The sequence below is a fragment of the Leptodactylus fuscus genome, chromosome 2 (assembly GCF_031893055.1).
Source record: "Leptodactylus fuscus isolate aLepFus1 chromosome 2, aLepFus1.hap2, whole genome shotgun sequence".
NCBI lineage: Eukaryota > Metazoa > Chordata > Amphibia > Anura > Leptodactylidae > Leptodactylus > Leptodactylus fuscus.
In genome coordinates, this window is record NC_134266.1 from 92044110 (window position 1) to 92061651 (window position 17542).

The following is a 17542-nucleotide window of genomic DNA, read 5'->3' on the forward strand; positions in this document are numbered from 1 at the left end:
TTGTAAAAATTTATTCTATCATCAAGCAAATTGACATATTGGTTTGTTTCTCTTGCTAAATCAACTTTATACTTGAAACAAGGCATCTAGATAAATGAGGACACATATACAGCGTTCAGTACTATCTATGCGGTGTGACATTATTCATCATCACTATCAAGTTTGTTTCATTTCTGAAACACCAATTGATAACAAAAGAGAGACAATGTCTAGCAAGTAGGTATTTCACCATTATTAATAAGTTTCAGGAACGTCTGGTACTCTCTTTCTCACAAGTGTGGTTTGTAGGTGCCCAATCATCTTATTAAATGTAGTTGCATATTTAGGCTTTTTTGTCAAAGCGCTATTGTTACTAGAATTGCTCCAGCTAGTTAGTGGAACTAAACGTAGGGACCAACACAATATTGGCCCAAGGACGTGAACTTTTTTATCAGACGTATTTTCTTGCCTATTTAGCTGTGTGAGGATTTGTCTTTTGCAGCATAGGCTGTATATTTTTTACCATGCGTCAGTGTTGCCTGCAGACACTCATTAAGTCCAATCGATAACATTTGAGATAAATGCCCAGCAAGCTACTACATACTTTACGGTCCTCTTCTTCCGAGTAGTCACCTGTCTAGACATCTTCTTTGTCTATGCCCAGCTTTTCTCTAATGACCTACAATACCTTTACAGTACACACATTTCTGGTAAAAACCATCCACATAAATGGCCAAAAGCTGAAGTACAGAATTTATCTCCAATACAGATCATCTGGGGAAGGTGGGGGTCATAAGCCTTTGGAAATAAATGCATTATAGGTACCTGGGAATACTTATTAATAGAGATGAGCGAGTACTGTTCGGATCAGCCGATCCGAACAGCACGTTCCATAGAAATGAATGGATGCACCTGGTACTTCCGCTTTGACGGCGGCCGGCCGCTTAACCCCCCTTGTGCCGGCTACGTCCATTCATTTCTATGCGAGCGTGCTGTTCGGATCGGCTGATCCGAACAGTACTCGCTCATCTCTACTTATTAACTAAAGTAAGTACTAACCATATCCAATCCGTAGGGTCACTACTTATCTGTCTATAGACACCCATATCTGAATGTGCTCTCTCAGTCTCTTGACAGTAACATTGTTTATCCATTGTAGCAGTCACGTTGGATTTATCTTCCTTTTTTATAATAACTGACTCATCATTTTCAAGTGACTTCAATGCTAATCTTTCCCCTGTTTGTCATTTATGGTGACCTGAATCATGGTGGAATGAATCTAATAATCTGAACTTGATTACTGAGTCAGTCAGACTCGTAGTGTGCCACCATATTGGAACATGGCTACATTTCTAATTCTTTTTAGATCTAATAATTTTGAAAAAGTACATCTTAACTTGGCAGATAACATATAACCTATGAAAATTTGTAATGAAGTCAAACAGGTTTTTGCTCAGATCCATATATACAGTATGTGTTATGAATCTGAAGCTCCATCTCAACTTTCATCTAACCCAACATATTTTCCTGCCAGCGACTTTTCCAAGACATTTATTCCCCATATCAGAGATACCACTTCTCTAAATGGGCATGAAAAGTGCTAACCAGCCAATTACAATTTTTTTAACCATTGATCAAGGACACTAGTGGTGCTGGCATATCTCCTGCTTCCTCAGAAGGTAAAAGATATTAGCGGCCCTGTTCACCAAGCCCTTCAGGTCCCTGTACGTATCTGGACTTGCTACCTTCCCTACTATTAGCTATGAATCATTGTCCCTAATTGACACAACAACTGGGTAGACATTCATTCCATCTCCTAGGAATATGACAGCTTCCATCACTCCAGCATGTTGCTACATCAGCTGCCTACAGGCTCACAGTTCGGCGCATTCCATAAAGCTGCCTTTTTAAAGTGATTTGACCTCTCTATTTTCCAGCAGATCAGCACAAACAAAAGCTGCTAAACAGCCATGTGTCCGATGAATTCAGCCCCTGATACCTCTGATGCATATGTCAAGTTTCTGGCATTCAAAAAAGGCCATACCTGAAAACAAGCTCAAAGCAAAGTTAGAGGACTTGTGAAACTGCCTGCATAAGGACTTCTCAAAACTGATATCTCCATTCCAGGCCGCTGTTACTGAAATTTGTATCAGCTCCTAGTAAATGGCGATACATTTCCAAAACGCAAAATGAAAGATTCTGAAAATAGGAACAGAAGTAATAACATCAAATTCAGGAGAATTCTGTAAACAGTACCTGATAAGAGGATCTTTCACCCCCTTTGCCCACTCTTCTAGTAGTTGCTCCTCCACTGATTCCAGCACAGTTTGAGGTTTTTTTTTTAGCCCCCACTATAGCAAATGAATATTGTTAATTTTAGTACTGATACACTATTTAGACTCTGTAGTGTCAGGAGGACAGTGTCAGGCAAGACAAGGGGGGTAATTCTGAGTTCTGACATTGCCCACCCCTGTCTGGAGCTCTAAATCACAGCCCCCGTTCCTGTTCCGTCTCCCAGCACCAAAACAGAAACTTCTTCATCTTGAGCAAAAATGTGCAAAAATGAGACTTATTTGATAATTCCACAGATTATGGTGTATGTGATATCTACTGAGACATCTTCATCACTAGTGCCTTGATCTATGTATGAAACTTTGTACCCTGTGAACATTCTCCTCCTGACTTCTATGTTATGCTTAGTTGCACTGTTGTATTCTTATATTAATACGGTAGTATATCTACGAATAATACCCTTATACCACACACCTCTTCACTTCTTGTTTCTCTCCTTGACTTATCCTGTTAATTTCAATGGGTATAAAAATGCTATCAATCAATTCTAAAAAGCAAACAGGAGACATACTGTATATACAGGAAACGTATGAATAATAAACCTCCCTAAAATATCCCATGAGGCATCTCCCAACGATATATACCCAAAGAATCGACACAAAGCTGGTACAACGCACAGTATATCATTCTTGTTACATCATTAATAAATAGAGATGAGCGAGTAGTACTCGATCGAGTAGGTATTCGAATACTATGGTATTCGAAATACTCGTACTCGATCGAGTACCACTCGCTGTTCGAATGTAAAAGTTCGATGCAGAACCAGCATTGATTGGCCGAATGCTATACAGTCGGCCAATCAATTTTGGTTCTTCTCCTACCTTTAGAAGTCTTCTCCATGCAGCTTCCCCGCGGCGTCTTCTGGCTCTTCATTCACTCTGCCAGGCATCGGGCCTGGGCAGAGACGACTGCGCATGTCCGCTTGTAGTGCGGGCATGCGCAGTCGGCTCTGCCCAGGCCCAATGCCTGACAGAGTGAATTCACAGCCGGAAGATGCCGCGGGGATGCTGCAAGGAGAAGACTACTCGGAGGATCCAGCCCGACCCTCACTCGTGGACTTGGTAAGTAAAATTTGATCAAACATTGCCTACCCCTGAAACGAGCATTTTCCCCCCATAGACTATAATAGGGTTCGATATTTGATTCAAGTAGTCGAATATAGAGGGGCTACTCGAAACGAATATCGAACCTCGAACATTTTACTGTTCGCTCATCTCTATTAATAACCTAGAATATAAAATTATAAATATTTACGCACCAAATAACAAGCAACAATCTTTTCTATGAAAGGTGGTTAAAAGGTTATGAAAGTGAGGAAAGGGATTTTGGTCATTTATGTAGATTATAATGCTACTAATGACCCCGTCTTGGATTCGATCACTTTAATACCAAAATGGGCAATCTTGGTCTATCCTGTATTATTTGCACAGGCATATGGCTTATTCTTCTATAGATATGACTGTAGTGAATAGATCCCTTATTAACAGAATAGAACAATCACACGTAGGAGATACTCACTAGCCATCCTGGTTACTGTTGTCATTTCTGAACAATGTCCTAAAACCTTTGTGTGGGTGAATCTCCCAGAACTTCTGAATTTGCTTTGCTGAACATTTTAATTGGAATTGCATCCCTGATATCACTGCTTGGACACTATGAACAATGCATAAGGCATTCATCGGGCAATTTAACTATAACTAAACTAGGAAGCAGACTATACAAGGAAAGGAACTAGAGATGGGTGAATTGATTCATACTGAGTAGTGTTCAACCCAAATTCCAAATTGTTAGTGTTTTTATGAAAACAAAAAATGAAAAAGTGGAGAATCATCTTGGATGAACTAAAATGGCTGCTTCATTATACTCTGGAGGTCTCTTCTCAGCTGATAAATGGGGGGTGCTGGGTGTTGACCATCATTAATCTGATATTAATAACTTCCCATTAGATTAGCTCACCAATGCTCCATGTATGAATGCACATACCATTCTGCAATCTCTTAAACAGTCAACACTGTAAAGGTATGCTTTTACTGTCTTACAAAGTTTTCTATAAATGATTTTGTGTATTCTGCTATCAAAGCCCCCTACTCTCTTCCAGAGGCCCAAGTATTTGCCAATAGTTCTTTCTACCAACTGTTAATCCATCCAAATAGCACCTGTCAGGGATGTCTCTTGTCCCCTCTCTTTTTAATATTATCTATTGATCCTCTGCCTGAAGCAATAAAATGTAAAAAAAAGAGAGGTGAAAATGGGTTTTATGGACCACATAATAGAATTATTCATGGTAGACATTGTTAATTCAGACACTCACAGAGACTTTTCACATCTTATAGATTTATGGTAAGGTGTTTATATAGGGTTAATGCAAGCAAATCACTGAATCTTCCAGTACATGTTCCACAAGCCCTTCTGTGCAACTTAAAATATACCTACAATTTGGACTTGCAAGACTCCAAACTCATTTATCTTGCTATTGATCTAGAGGACGACCCCTTCAAATGTCTCATTGAAGGACTGTTAACGCTAGTTATTTCTTGTGCTACTTGTATGAGGAGTGGACTGTTATCTAAAATATGGGATTTGACCCCCCCCCCCCCTGCTACCAACCACCCCCTCACAGCTTTCTAAGTCTTGGATAAGGCCTTGTAGAAATTGGCCCTGTCATTACCGAGAGATATTAATTATACACTTTGTATCAAACTCCTAGTACTTTATAGATTTCTAATTTTGCCCTTGCATGGCTGGCAACTCAGGAGGATCACCACTACAACAGATTTAGACTCTGCTTTGGACATTTGACTTACAAATATTGCATATCTGTCTTTTTCAAGTTACTTCAAACTAGAGACATTTTACAAAAAAAGATCCTTTCCCTCTCTGTCAGCTCCACTACATTACAATTTTTCATAAATCTTATGCCCTTCCCAAGGGACATCCCATTTTACTGTAACAGTCTGGGATCTAAAAAGACGTAGTTACATCCTATGTCCAAATGGGAGTCTGAGCTCCATCTGAACATATCACCTTCTTAGAGGAAAGAAGCCTTTTAAGTAATTATTCATCCTTCTGCTGCACATCATGTCAAGAAAGAGATAAAATCATGGTTATGCTTGTATTATACCCCTATAAGACTCATTGTATATTTCCTCATTCTCCGCCTTTTGTAGGAGAAACTGTAGACGTAGAGGTTCCCTTTTTCACACTCTTTGGGACTGTGGTCATATAGAATCATTACAGCAGATCATAATCACTGTCATCAACAATATCAATAGAAGATTCACACCAATAACATCTTAAATGGCTTTTCTGTTTGTGTACTTAGATGGGTTCCCCGGTCACCGCACAGTTATAACCCACCATTGGATCTCTACAAAGCTAGCCACCATCAGGTACTGGAAACAACAGGATCAACCTCACGTTAAGCAAATTATTGCTATTGTGAAAGAGTGTGCTTGCTCAGTCTCATTCTTACCCAAGTCTATGTACCAATGAGATATATGGACCAATAGTTTTATTTGCAAAATAGAGATGTTTGCCATAATGTTATGTTTTCTGTTTAATATTCCGTCCCTCCCTTTTTAATCCTCTAATTTCTTTCCCTTCTTTCTTCCCTTTCCTCTCTATCTCTTGATATATTACATTAATATAACAAGAACCTAACATTGCTTTCTAATCTTAGAAATGTAATATACACTATACTTGTTTGTTCTCTTTTGCTTGAGTTCACTGGGAGAGACACCAAGCTTATTGTATGGGATAAATATGATACTTATGTGTATGTCTATGTGTATGTCTATGTCTATGATAAACTCAATAAAACTTTATGTATAAAGGATATGACTCTTATTTGTAATGATAAACTGTTATTGCCACAGGAAGCTGATTCCATCTGATAACCATCTGTGTGGGCCTGGAGTGGAGGATGTCCATATGGCCATTTGCGTTAATAAGACATATTGACTAATGTTGTCATAGTTCAACAACTTTGTAAGTCACAAGATTACTTTTATTCATATTTCACCTTCTTATTTCTGATTTCACTTACCACATAGAAATAAGTTAACCTTATAAGAGCTTAGATAAGTCGCCTTAGATAACTGTTCATATAGCATGTGAAAGTGCAAGGAGCCCAAACTCTTTGATGCTTTTCGAAACTGAAAATGTCTTTGTAAAATTTGCTATTTATGTCAAATCGTTTTACCATGGCTACCATCAGAAAGAGTATATTGCATGTTCACATATCAACCTTGTTCAGTGATCAGCAGCACCAGCTCATTGGCAGTGGTGTAACTAGCACAGATAAGGTCCCCCTAGCAAACTTTTAACTTGACCCACCTCCCCCACGGCATAGCGCCCCTTTTTCCTGGCCCCCACGCCGTATAATGCCCCATTTACACACACTATAATGACCCAAAAGTGGCCTCCAGACAGTATAATGACCCATAGCGGCCTCTCCGTGGCCCCTGCAGACAGTATTATGTCCCACATTGACCCCTGCACACACACTATTATACCCCATAGTGGCTCTTGCACAGAGTATTATGATCCATAGTCGCCTCTACACACTGTACTATGCCCCATCTTGGCCCCTGCACACAGTATTATGCCCCATCTTGGCTCCTGCACACAGTATTATACCCCATACTGGGCCACCAATGAACAATTATTATACTCTGGTGTCTTTTCAGACCCCAGATTATAATGATTGGAGACCCAGGGGAGGGTACAAACATATAAAACAATGTTATTTACCTCTCCCGACCTGCGGTACACTCCCTGCTGCTTTCGACCCTCTCCAATGTTGGTGCAGACGTCACGTGAGCCAGGCCAGCATTATTTTGCCAGAGTATAATGATAAATTCACAGTGGGTCTGAGAGTATAATGATAGCAGTGTTTGTTCGTGGACTGTGTAGGGGAGGGCTAAATAGATTACCAGCAGGTAATGGACTCTATTTACTTTACTAGTACTGTCCATTGGATGATGCGATCACATTATTTATATTATTTACATACAGTTTATGATGTCGCTGTTTTGGTCACAACATTTTTGTAATATTACTCTTTTTGTGTTTATTATCTGTTGTATAACACACTGACAATATATGTATATACATTTTCTTAGAGCTGATGGATGTTTTTATAATTGAAACATCATCTGTTCTGGAATTAATAAAATTAGAGTTTGTATTCGCAAGATATGCCAGATTTCTTTACATTTATGCTGGTGCTGTTATTTACCTCATTTATTAAGGATATAGGTAATGGGATTAAGAGCAATTTCTCTATTTTTGCAGATAACACTATGCTATATAGTACAGTGCAGTCTATGGAGGATGTAGTAGGTTGCAAGCCAACTTGGACAGAATAAATATTTTGGCATCCAATTGGCAATATGCATCTGGGTAAAAATAATCCAAATGTAACACGTCTAAGTGGGAATAAAGCTGGGAGATTCATTGGTGGAGAATGACCTTGTTGTATTGTTAGATCATAGGTTACACTACAGTATGCAATGTCAATAAACTGCTTCTAAGGTGAGGATATGATTAGAGATGAGCAAAGTGTTGGAAAATTTGATTCGGCCACTTGTCCGGATTTCACAAAAAGATTCTATCCAAATTGATTTGCAGCGAATAGCGTTAAAAAAAACAGCTATTTCCTGGCTGTAGACAACCTGTATAGAACACTGTGCCTTGCAGTAACACACATGAGGAATCTGCTGCGGTAGTGAAACAATACTGTGAGTCAGTATGACATGCACATAATAGACTTTGCTCTTAGAACCGCTGCACACCTCACTTATTTGGCCAGTTATGTGGTCAAAACTGACCAAATAACTCAAATGTGAACTCAGCCTTACATGTCGATGTTAGTTCCAGGTATAAACACTCCTTTGACACCCTCAACTGCTGATTACACACAGATGTCTACAGAATCTGTTCTAGTATATACTTATACAAGTAGAGCTCCCTGACAGAGTGGAGAGGTAACTATAGTTACATGGCGACATAGTGTTGAGGTAACAACACAGAGTGGCAAGGTGATATAATGTGGAGATAGCAGCCTTATGAGGCCATACATTGGCCCAGTGGCGGAGTAAGCAGGCAGCTGGCTTAGAAGTCCATACAGTGACCCAGTGGCAGAGTGTGGAGGTTGCAGAAGCCTTAGGAGGCCATACAGTGACCCAGTGGCAGAGTGTGGAGGATGCAGAAGCCTTAGGAGGCCATACAGTGACCCAGTTGCAGAGTGAGGATGTGGCAGCAGTATGAGGGGCCATACAGTCAGAGTGTGCCGCAACCCAGGTGGAGGAAACCGGAGGATGGGAGTAGTAGTGGTGTTGGCTGTACCACCTACTAGGCCAAGCACACTCCACATACACCCCAATCCCACTCCAGGAACCAGACACAGTCGAGGGGGGTCCTGCAGCACTCCCGGATGGTTGTGGTAGTAGTAGTAATTCCCACAGGGCACTTCTAGTTTGGAGAGGGGACTTCTCATCTCTGAGCCGGTGTGATGGTGTTCAGAAGGGCCCTGATGGTATGCAGGGAGTCCAGAGGTGCAGTGAAAACAGGTAACAGTTTATTTGCACACACATGAACAGAGGGAAAACAGCAGCTTGATGATGGGGGTTGTAGTACACTGTCCAAACATCAACCTTGGTCACAGGAGGTTGCCCAGGGATATTCAGGCTCTAGAATGCAATTCTACACTACTACTCCTCTCCTGCCAATTCCAATCGAGGATGTTGGGGGTAATAGTACAACAGGGAGTTCTGACAGGGATCTGGTTACCTGGATACTAGGCCCAAATAGGTTGCACCTATCAGAAAGTAGCAACATCTTTAGGAGGCCATACAATGACACAGTGGAGAGTGTGATGAGGCAGAAGCGTGAGGAGCCCATACAGTGACCCAGTGGCAGAAGCGTGAGTAGTTCACAGAGTGGCAAGTTTATATAATGTGGTGGTAGCAACAGCATTAGGAGGCCATACAGTGACACAGTGGCCGAGTGTAGAGATTGCAGCAGCCATATGATGCCGTACAGTGATACATTAGCAGAGTGAGGTGAGGCATCATGGATTTTTAATTTTCTGCATCAGGCATTGGTGGGTGGAAATCCTGTGTGAGTGAAGAAAGCTGCTCATGAGCGACTCCAGGCTCAGGCTGCTGCTGATGGAACCTATACTGCTCCTGCCACCGCCACCCCCTCCCACAGCTGCCATGCCATTGCAAGTTGAGAGCTCAGGGGCCACCCAGTTGGACAACTGAGAGGATGGACAATGGCGCAGGTAGGCAGTGGCCAACTTGCTACATAGCATGTCCCCATAGTAGTTCAGTTTGTCCTCCCTCTCAGTGGGTGTAAAATTTTTCCCCAGTAGTGAGGGTCTAACATTGTGGAAAGCCAGTAGTCACCCCAATTGCGATCCGCTACATCGTCATCCAATGATGTCTGCAGGTCACTGCAAATCTGACTTGAGTGTGCGGGCATTAATTCTTGCTGAGCGGGGAGGCTGCAATAGGTGTGCGTCCGCCCACGCGCGCACGTTATTGGGAACAGTGCTTGCAATGTATATTAAGTTTCTGTCTGTTAACGACTCTGCAACCACCCCAAATTCTTCTTTGTTTTCCTCCCTATACATTCCCTTCACTAGCAATCCTCTTTCCCTGAACTTACATCCATTTTCTATCACTGTCCTTAGCTCCTGCTGATGTCTGTCCCTGCAGTAAGAGCAATGCGAAATGACTGTCCCTTCCCAGCCCCCCCCCTCTCAAGGCACCCACCAGCCCCTCTTCCCCCCGCCCCATCCACCATGTCTGGCACTCCCCGCATCCCCTCCACTAAGTCCCCTTGCGTTCGCTTCCGCAACCTGCGCCCAACCCCACCTCCCTCCCGCGGCCGGCGTAATCACCAAACCTGTGGACATGGTTGAGTGTCAGCGTTTAGTGTCCCAGCATGCGCACACCGCTGACATGAACTCCTCGCGGCTCTACACCACGGCAACTTTGTCAGGATGCTCCGGAAGTTCATGTGCCGCGGCTGGCTCTCGGCTGCCGGCATGCACAACGCCATTTTTTCCCTGGGGCTGTGCGGCCGGCTTGTGACTGTGTAGCTCCGCCCCCTCTGTTGCCTGGTCCAATTGGAGCGCCGCGCCTGACGTTAGCGCAGGTGCTTCAGCCAACACTCCGTGGTTGCGGTGGCCCAATCGGGGACTTCACGTGGATGGTGAGGTGCCTATGTACTATTCCTCGTGCCACTCTAGGTATGTGCAAAATTTCTGGGAAATCCGTGTGCCCGTTGCGGCGTGATTTCGGAACAAACATTCAAACTCACAAACATCACATTTATAATATTAGTAGGATTAAAGGGATCATATCATTAGAATCCCTTTTTTTCTAACTAACACGTAGGAATAGCCTTAAGAAAGGCTATTCTTCTCCTACCTTTAGATGTCTTCTTCGCGCAACCGTTCGGTAGATATTCCGTTTTCCGTCTTTATGCAAATTAGTTCTCTCGCAGCACTGAGGGCAGGTCCCAGCACTCAAATAGCACTGGGGGTGTCCCCAGTGCTGCGAGAGAACTCTCCAGCGCCGCCTCCATCTTCTTCAGGAACCGGCCTTTACGTGTTGTCTTCCAGCCTGGCTTTCAATCTTCTACACTTACTACAAGAGCTCACATAAACGGCCACAAAAAAAATGTCCGCGCACAGGTGCAGTTGGTTATGCCCGAGGCCCGCTGGCAGAGCCGACTGCGCATGCGTAGAAGATTGAAATCCAGGCTGGAAGACGACACGTAGAGGCCGGTTCCTGAAGAAGATGCAGGCAGTGCCGGAGAGTTCACTCACAGCATTGGGCACGCCCCCAGTGCTGTTTCAGCGCTGGGGCCCACCCCCAATGCTGCGAGATAAGTCATTTGTATAAAGACGGGAAACGGAATATCTACTGAATGGCGGCGCAGAGAAGACATCTAAAGGTAGGAGAAGAATAGCCTTCCTTAAGGCTATTCCTACGTGTTAGTTAGAAAAAAAGGGATTCTAATGACAGGATGCCTTTAAGTTCTACCTGTACGATTTCCAGGTTGAAAACACAGTCTGTATTGGGATATTTATATTCAGCCGCATATAAATAGAAAAAAGCCAAAATATGTTATTAAAGCATGTTACAAAATTTATTACTGAGACAAATGCTGCAAGAAAACCAAAAGTTGGGTCGATGGTTTAGTTACACTTTCATAACTAGTAGAGGTGAATACTTTATTTTCTATATGTTTGAGTGCAGCGCCATCTTGTGTTCACAAATAAAAAACATGCTGTGAAATACGAGTATGCTACGTACATGGGTAAATTGAATATTGTTTATGTCAAACAAAACATTAATAAACATAGAATTATATAGTCTAAACTACACTTGTAATATTTATCGATCTATCTACATAATAACTAATAGATGTTTTTTAGTGTTCTAGAGTTCATCTTCACATTTTGCTTTTAAACCTTTCAAAATAAGACTTTGTGAAATTTGAGCAGTTACACACACAAACACAATACACTTGCACAATTGTTATGGCACATATGCGCACATACATACAACAACCTGCTCTGTTGCTTGTGGTTCATTTAATAGACACTGGAAACAATAGACAATTGCCCATACCCTAAGTTCTAGGGCTAGCTCCGGGTTTTTGTGGGCCCTTGGGTTACAGAGCCTCAGTGGGATTCTTTGGGGCACAACTATCGTGGCTCCAGTCTTTCCTCTGAAAGGCTCCAAAACAGAAAACAACTGAAATTGGGTAGTGTTTGACACAATAACTTGCTGGAGTACTGTACATCTTTGACCTTTGCATTAAAAATCAAAAACATGCGGGTGATTATCAAACCCTGAACTTGTCTTTGCAAAATATCTAAAACCTGTGAACTGTAATATTATAAGGCATCCAGGCTCTTCTTGAATTTGCACAATGAATCCACCATCACAACATCCTGTGGCAGTAAGTTCCACATCCTCACTTCTCTTACAGTATTTGTACATTGTTATTAGGTCTCCCCATTGATGTCTTTATCCTAAACGGAATAAAGTTTGTTAATCTATCGTTGTACTCCAATCCATCCATTCCACTAATAATCTTGGTTGCCCTTCTCTACAATTTCTCTTGTTCAATTAAGTCCTCCTTGTACACTGGGGCTCAAAATTGCAAAAAATAGTCTATGTGTGGCCATACCAGTGGTTTATATAACTATGTTCTTGTTGTGAGAATCTAGACCTGTGAATCTAGACCCTGTGCACTCCACTCGTCACTGTGACCCAATCTGAGTATTTCCCATTAACAAGCACCCTCTGTTTTCCTTCACTGAGCCAGTTGTGAATAAAAATTGGTGAACTGATTGATTAAGAGCCAGGTATGACCTAAATATTCCAAATCGGTTTACCAGTAACGAAGGTGAATTCTTTGCAATCCTCTCACTAACCTGCTGCAGCTATCGCTGTTTTCCTATGAGGACCTGCTGTGCTGCCTGAACTTCCCCCCTCCCCCTCCTCACAGTGAGTAGTCTCTCACATCGCAGCGTCTGGGGAAGACAGGAAGACGTTTGCTTTGATGCTTCACTACTGTTTAATGTGAGTATATTCTTTTGGTAAAATCTATATATTTAATATGTATATATGTGTACATTTGTGTAAAGTATGTGTCTTGTATATTGTGTGAGTACTGTATGTTTGTATACAGGTATGTGTGAGTATATACAGTATGCTATAATAATGTATATGTGAGTGTACAGGTATGTATAGATGTGAGTACATATAGTATTCATACATTCATATAAGTATATATACGACTTATATATAGTAATGTATATGTGTGAGTATATATGGTATATGTATCAGGCCTGGTTCACATCTGCATTTGGTAATCTGTTAGGGGATTCCACATGGGGATCTTCCTGAACGGAATACCAAACGCCTTTGCAAGCAGTGTGCCGTGAGAGCACACGGACCCCATAGACTATAATGGGGTTGATGTGCTTTCCACGCAGTGTCTGCATAAGTCATTGCGGAGAAGAAAGTAGATCACAAAGTACTTTTCTGTCCACATGTTCCGTACGGACACCGCGTGGAAAGCTCACGTACCCCATCACAGTCTATGGGGTCCATGTGCTCTCACTGCACAGCGCTTGCAAAGGCGTTTGGTATTCCGTTCAGGGAGATCCCCAAGTGGACTCCCCAAATGGATTTCTGAACGCAGATGTGAACCAGGCCTGAGTGTGTAGGTATATAGTGTGTGCAATCACATCCACACATTGCAGAAAAATACACATGGCGGACACACTGTAATAATTTCCAAAACTCTTGTGGTTTTGTCAATCACAGCATGTCACTTATACATACAGAAACATCGGCGTTTTCCCTATAGGTATAATGGAAGCAGAAAGTCCTCAGAGGAAACCTGCAATAAGCGCTGTGGGAAAAACTAATGTTTTCCCGCAGCGCTTTTTGCTGCGGCTTGCTACATGGGGCCTTAGCTTTATAGTGTAGTACACAGTATATTGAGATGATAAGGACCAGGCCCAACAGCAAGACACAGCTAAAAAACACTGTGGAAAAAAATAGCGGTGAATCCCAATGTATATTTTCCACAGTGTTTTTCAGTGCGCTTTTGATGCATTACCCTGTACTTTCTCAGCAGAAAGTAACCGGCCATGTTTTTAGAAGCGCACACATTTTAGAGTTTGCGGCTGTTCCACATCTTTTTTTCCTGCAATGTGTGGATGAGGTAAATTTGATTAAAGGGATCCTATCATTTAAACACATTTTTTTTCTCCCTACCATGGCGGAATAGCCTTAAGAAAGGCTATTTGTCTCCTACGTTTAGAAATCTTCTCCGGGAAGTCGTTCGCTTGAAATACCGGTTTTCGTCAGTATGCAAATGAGTTCTCTCACAGCACTGGGGACGGGCCCCAGTGCACATACAGCACTTGGGATGTCCCCACTGCTGCCAGAGAGCTCTCCAGCACCGCCTCCATCTTCATCAGGGAACGTCATCTTCCTGTGTCTTCTTCCGGCGCAGGGTTTGAAACTTGTAGGCCTCGGGCAGAGCCGTCTGCGCATGCCCACAGGCCACAAGAAAATGGCTGCTTACTTACTGTGTAGGCACGTACTGTGCCTTTCTTAAGGCTATTCCGACGTGGTAGGGAAAAAAAAATGTGTTTAAATGAAAAGATCCCTTTAAATTTCATTCACTTTGCTGGTTCTGTAAAAGAAATAATATATTTTTCTGCAGTAGCCAAAGACGTTGTGTTTCTGCAATGTGGTGTTTCAGGAATTTATGGTCTATCCTGAGCATAGGCCATAAAAAAGATTAACCCTGGACAACCCCTTTAATATGGCCCACACAGTTTAATGTCCCCCTTCCGCACAGGATGTCAGCCCCATCACTGCTCCCACACAGTATAATGGCCCCATCACCATTTCCCATACATTATGGGGGACCAGTGAAGTGGCCATAAAAGATTTGGCCCAGACAACCCCTTAAAAGAGGTTGTCTATAAACCGGAGTGATCACTGTGGTGGCCGCCAGGAAGGTGTAAAAATAAAAAAAAAGCATAGTCACCTGTCCCCAGCACCCCATTGTCCCCGCCTGTGTCTATTCGGTCTCACGGTCTCATTTCTAGAAATCTTGTACCTAATTAGTCTCAGCGATCACATGAGGTGCAGGACTCCCAGCAAGGAGGCGCCAGCACAAGACCGAATGGACACTGGTGGCGGACAACGGAGCACCAGGGACAGATGAGTATTCTTTTAATAATAATAATAATAATAATAATAATAATAATAATAAATTTTATTTATATAGCGCCAGCATATTCCACAGCGCTGTTTGTTTTTTATTTTACAGCTCCTGTCTGGCACATGAGTTGCTCCAATTCCTGGACAACCACTTTAAAGGCTAGTTCACATGGGGGAAATTGGCAGCGGATTTTGATGCGGAATCTGCCTCAAAATCCGCTGCCAAAAATGGCTCCCATTGACTTCAATGGGAGCCACTCACTTCTTTTTTCTGATAGCTAGTAGTGAATTAGTTGCAGTGTCAGGCTCCGGCCCATTCATTTTGGTTTAATCCGGAGCAGAATGCCTCGATGGGATGCCAGTGCAATGCAAGTGCACAGCCGCGACGGAATGTTCACACACGGAGTTCATGTAACTCTATGTGAACTAGCCCTAAAGGATTTATCTATCTTTCTAATATTGATGGTCTGTCCTTAGGATAGGCCATCAATATTACATCTGCGATGATACAACAGCCAGGACCTCTGCAGATCAGCTTGTTCCAGGACAGAGCAGCTACAGGTAATAGTAACATTTGTAGGAGCTGCACTGTTCACTTGCCAGACAAGGTGTAGCAGTAGGTTTAGATAGTGCGCATGGTATAGTGGGTGAGCAGCATGGCCCCCGACATGTTATTACCTTTAGTCGTTGTGTCTCGGACCACTGATCTACAGGGTCCTGGCAGAGGACCCCTAGAGACAATTCCATTGGTGGGCCCGAAACACCCTAGTCCGACCCTGGGTATGTCTGCACTTCTTCCTGAGTTAAGCTGATATTTAAAAGATAATTCAAACTAATTCACAGAAAATAGATGACTATTGAAACATAACTTTTATTAAGGTATAAGGTATATAAAAAGTATAGACAGTCTCAAAGTATAGATGTAGTCCCAATAGATACACAGATGATATTCACAAGGGGACACGGTACTTGGCAGATGTTGTGGTGCCAGTACAGGTAGCAGGGGCCATATTGGCACTCAGAAGGACCCAGATTGCAGTATTTTGATATTAGAGTAACATTAGAGTAAGGTGGTATTCCAACAAGTGGAGTTGAGAAATAATCCCAGAATGTCCAACAAGAGAAAGTTTAGTGATTTTTAACTAAGCATATATTTGCATAGACTTTAGACAGGCTATTCCAGACATACCTTTTGGTGAGTAATCCTCCCAGCTGTTTTTGAATTAGCACGCTTTTATTGATATGCTAATTAGCCAGCAAGGAGCATCGAAAGTTCAGTGAGTATTGTCTGCTGTGGCTGTGTGTAAACAGGGGGGAGGTGAGAGCCAGGGAAGGCTGATGAGTCGGCATCAACAGCAGCAGCTTTCCCTGCTCTCAACACCACATACTTTATTAACAAATTTTGGATCCTTGCCATGAAATCCTGCATTTTTTAACTCTTTCCATTGTTTCTGTATTGAGAGCTGTTTCTGCCTCTCGCTGAATGTTACTGTGCACCAGAGTATGGAGCTGTGTAAGAGTAAGGTAGGGTTCACACCACCATTGGATTCTGTTATGAAGGTGTCCGTTTAAAAAAAAATAAAAAATGGACACCTATCATAACAGACATTAACTGACACTAACTGATGTTAATGTGTCTGTTTTTTTAACTGACCCATTAAAAGCAACAGTTAAAAAAACGGACACATTAGTATCAGTTAGCATCAGTTGGTGTCAGTTTCTTTATACTGTCCATTTTTTGTTTTTTTTGCTGTTTATGCTTTCTGAGCATGAGCAGAAAATAAACTGGCTATCAGTTACGCTAGGTTCACACCTGCGCTCGGCACTCCGTTCTGTGGTTTCCGTCTTCTGCATGCAAGAAAACGGAAACCACAGACCGGGCCCGGCCTTGAGCGGTGGTGAGCGTTTTATGCTCTCCGCCGCGAAACCGTTTTTTAAAAATCCGGACACAGAGTACTGCATGTCCGACTCTGTGTTCGGATTAAAAAACCCAGTTTTGCGGTGGAGAGCATAAAACGCTCACCACCGCTCATGGCCGGACAACTTTCTCACCCATTCAAATGAATGGGTGAGAAAGAGTCCTTCAGGTTCCCGTCTCCTGCCTCTGTTTTGTGCAGGAAACGGAAACCTGCAGAACGGAGACCGGGCAGAGATGTGAACGAGCCCTTACTGTCCATTATATGTCCGTTGCCCATAGACGTCAACGTTAAAAAAATAACGGACACTTGATGCTTTTTCAAACGGACAGAAAAGTCCTGCATGTAGGATTTTTTTGTCCGCTTGAAAAAATGGACAAGATTGTAAACGAACACTAAAGGACACAAGGTAAAATCCCATTGAAATAAATGGAAATTGCCAAAGGGCCAGCTAGTGTCCGTTGCTAAAATCTTGTACAGACAATAGCCACAGACATTGCTGAGCGGACACCAACGGTA